This window comes from Orcinus orca, chromosome 2, assembly GCF_937001465.1.
Source record: "Orcinus orca chromosome 2, mOrcOrc1.1, whole genome shotgun sequence".
Taxonomy (NCBI): Eukaryota; Metazoa; Chordata; class Mammalia; order Artiodactyla; family Delphinidae; genus Orcinus; species Orcinus orca.
The window spans coordinates 21705814-21709551 of record NC_064560.1 but is presented as its reverse complement, the minus strand read 5'-3'; the positions used below and the strand labels follow the sequence as shown (position 1 = coordinate 21709551).

The 3738-nt window shown below is 41.1% G+C and overlaps 1 pseudogene; it reads left to right on the top strand.

The window, feature by feature from the left end:
• Positions 1–240: 240 nt before the first annotated feature.
• Positions 241–845, top strand: LOC101285457 (histone deacetylase complex subunit SAP25-like; annotated as a pseudogene).
• The last annotated feature ends 2893 nt before the right edge of the window (positions 846–3738 follow it).

Genomic DNA, 3738 nt, shown 5'->3' with positions numbered 1-3738 from the left:
GGGCCCCCTGGCAGCGCGGCCCGGGTGAAGAGCAGGCGCCCGAGGAACAAGGCCCCTTGGTGGTCAGCGACCCCGGCCAGGCCAGGGACTCTGGAGAGGAATCCCTGGGGGAGCCAAGAACATCCCCACCAGACAATCCTCAGGCCTTCCTGGATCCAGAAAGAGCAGCTGCTGCCTCGGTCGCCCCCAGGCCTCGCTGCCAAGCGGTCCCCGGGAACCCCAGTTCCCCCCTATCCCCAGATGACCCTGCTACCGCCCTGGGACCCCAACTATCAGGCTTAAGCGGGACCTCGTCTGGTGCGGGGGCCCAGCTGTGGGTCAGGCACCTCCTTCTCAGGCCAGACCTTGTGCCGTCCCTCATTCTGGCCTCTGTACGAGGCAGCAGCGTGAGGCAGAGGCCTCAGGCCCATCTAGCAGGACATCAGAGTGGAGAGCAGGTGCCCAGGGATGCAGGGTTCCCAGTGATACGCTATGAAGATGTCTTTCTTTCTGACCCTCTGCTGCCCTGTGGGCAGCGTGTTCCCCTGTACCTGTCTCAGGGCCCTCAGCAGGTGATGGGCTCTCTGAAGCTGCTGCTCCCAACCCCAATTATGTCCCCCTGGGTCCTCCCCACTCCATCCTCTGGCTGCTCCACCGCCTGGCTCAGAGGGTCTGAGCTGATTGCCCTCACTGGCCTCCTGCAGATGAGCCAGGGGGAGCCAAGACCCAGCTCCCCGGGGGCTCCCATGCCCCCTGCTGACCCTCCAGATGCTGCCTCTGACCACCCAGGTACCAGTGATGGCCAGAGCTGTTCTCACTGCATGGACCGATCTCTCCCGTGGGCCCCAGGCAACCAAGGTCCATAGCCCCTCCAGGGGCAGAGTGGGCTCCTACTTCGCCAGGCAGGTTCTGTTGACAATAAAACAGTGTTGGTTTGTAAAGTAATGAAGTAAATGCTAGTGTTCTCTACCCAGAAGTTACCCACCTCAGTATGTTGGGTTTCAAAAGCAATTTTTATTTTGGACACTTGGCCTAAACTTCCGAATTTTGCCACCAAACAATAGGACATCAGCTCTGAAGAGGCTCAATCTAAATTCTTTGACTAATGTGAATATCAGAGAAAGTGCAATATAGCATATAAATCAGTTTCTTATATACTGATTATAATTCATTCATTAAAAATATGCTGTTATTTTAAGAACAAAATCATAAGTACATCACTGGAAAAAGGGTGTTTAGGCCAATGCAACTTGTGCCCTTGTGACCATCCTCTGGGATCATCAGAGACTTCCTTACAATGTTCCCTGAGGCTCTGAGCTTTCTGGCTGTGCCCTCTGTCTTAATCCATCAGGTTCTTTCTATGTATGGCCAATATAAGGTTTCAATAGATTATAAACAGTGCATATAAACAGTGCATTTTACTGGAAAGAAGACATTAATTTTCATCCTTGGCATTTCTAATTATCTCTGGAGTTATTCACCATTCACATTTGACAAGGGATGTTTAAGACTGCTTTTCTGCTTCTAGTAGCAATCTCCTATATCCCATCTCTGTTTTCTTTCCAATCCTTAGGGAGAAAAAAAGTTAATGTATTTCTTGTTTCTTCCTGAAAAATTGAAAAATGTAGGATTGTGTTTGTAGACTCAACTTCCTTATGGTGGTCTGTTGCAAGCAACAGAGAGTTCCCTTGCAAACAGTACTAAGGAGTTCATTATTTGTGACTTATGATCCTCACCAATGCCACTTTTACATAGATTACTGAAGAAAATATAATATGTGGTCTACTATTTACAAATAGTTTTATTTTGTCAACCAGGTTTCCGAACAAAAGTCAGAACCAGTCTTCTCCCTTATATATTTTTAAAGTATATAAAAATAACATACACAAAATAATGGAATTGCTTTATTAAAAAGGAAAATATCATGTAAAACTTTGAGGTAGGATTATATGAAAAAAAATGTAGAACAAATTTGCTGTATATAAGTATTACTACTCAAGTATTCTCTAGAATTATAAAGGAACAGTTTTTACTATCTCATGATATAAGATATGATGGTCCAGGCAATACTTATCTAATCTAGTCTTAGAGTTGAAATCTCATCTTGGATAAATTCATCAATACCGAGTCCTTACAAATAAGATGTTGCAAATAAAAAAATAAACCAAAAATAAAAATCCCCACTAGTTAATTTTTCACTATCACCTGCTAGACCCTCTTTATCTTTTAAAATATCTGTGGTTTAAATGAGTCTGGAATTTTAATTTTTTACAACATATTTTCTGGGTTTAATTAACATTCAGTAAAGTCTTTAATGTTTAAGAGTGGTTTGATTATGGGAAATATGTTATCGCCTTCCAAATCCAGGAACATAAAACTGTCTTTAAGTAAAATTTGAATACTTTAAAAATTGCAACCCAAAGTGTGTGTTTTTATGAGCTGTAATTTAAGAGCCTCAGCGGCTTTGTCTTGAACAGATGCGTGAGAACAATCTGAGAGAGTACATCTAACAGTGAGACAGCAAATGATGAAATTTTGTATGTATTTATAGTACTTATATTGTTCACTAGCTCTTTATATAACTACCTTTTCACTTTGGGACTTTTTTCATGGCGTATGTTGTGATCTATCTGTTTGCTTTTCTTTTCTTTGGGGACAATGGGTTATTTAGTATCTCTTTTAAAAATGTGTTTAGGGGTGTGCATTTTAACAGCCTTGTCTAGTTGCATTATTTGCTTGATTTCCTCCCTGTAACATCTCTCCCTTATGCAGCAAACAAAGAAAATAATTTGGGGCTTGGGTATAAGAGAGAGAATCTTGTGCTACAGACGGGTATAGGACAAAGCAGGAGAAGTTAAATGGCTTTTGCCAGAAATTCTTGCTTGTTTTCTTTTCTTTTTGGATTTATCATAAAATTAATAATATTAAGCATTTCTAGTACAAACTATAGTTTACTGAAAGCCTTTACTTTGGAGACACAATTGTTAGTGCTTCATATACATATACATACAGACATTATTGTATTCAGTCCTCACAGTGATGTACAAGGAGATGCTGTTGTTCTGTTTTTCACAGATGAAGAAACTGAGGTGCAGAGAGGATGAGCAGTTTTTTCATAATCACATGGTCAGAATATGAAAGAACTAAGAAAGTAGCCCAATTCTATATGACTGAAAACCCTGTGCAATTAATGACTCTCAGAGCACGTAAGCAGTAGATATAAAAATTGGTCCATATTTTGCAAGGGCTGGAGGTAGAGATGGAAACAATAGTGACAGTAGTAACAGGAGTAATGACAATAATAATAACACTGCACAATTTGCCATTTGGGACCAGCAAAGGGCCATGAGTCCATCTAGGGACTTCACATAAAGTGTATTTATCTTCCTTATGACCCTAAGGAATGGTGTTATTATTCCCATTTTAAGATCACAAAATTAAAGTCAGGAAAGTTAGGAATCTCACTCAAAGTTACATAGCTAGTACATTACAGATGCAGGAGTCCAGCTGAGAACTGGATTCTAAATATATTCCATACTTAATCTTCTGCCCCATTGTAAGCTGCATTTCTTCTTTACTTGTGATTTCATCTAAGAAAATCTTCCTGTTGGGATAGTGCTATGTTTTTTTCCCCCTAATCCGAGTATAATGTGACACGTACTGCACAATGATTGGAGATATCATTATATTTACAGACCTATTCATCAATTTGTTTCTGTTAAATAAAAAACTTTCTGAAAATAGTGGAGAAGGGCTGGA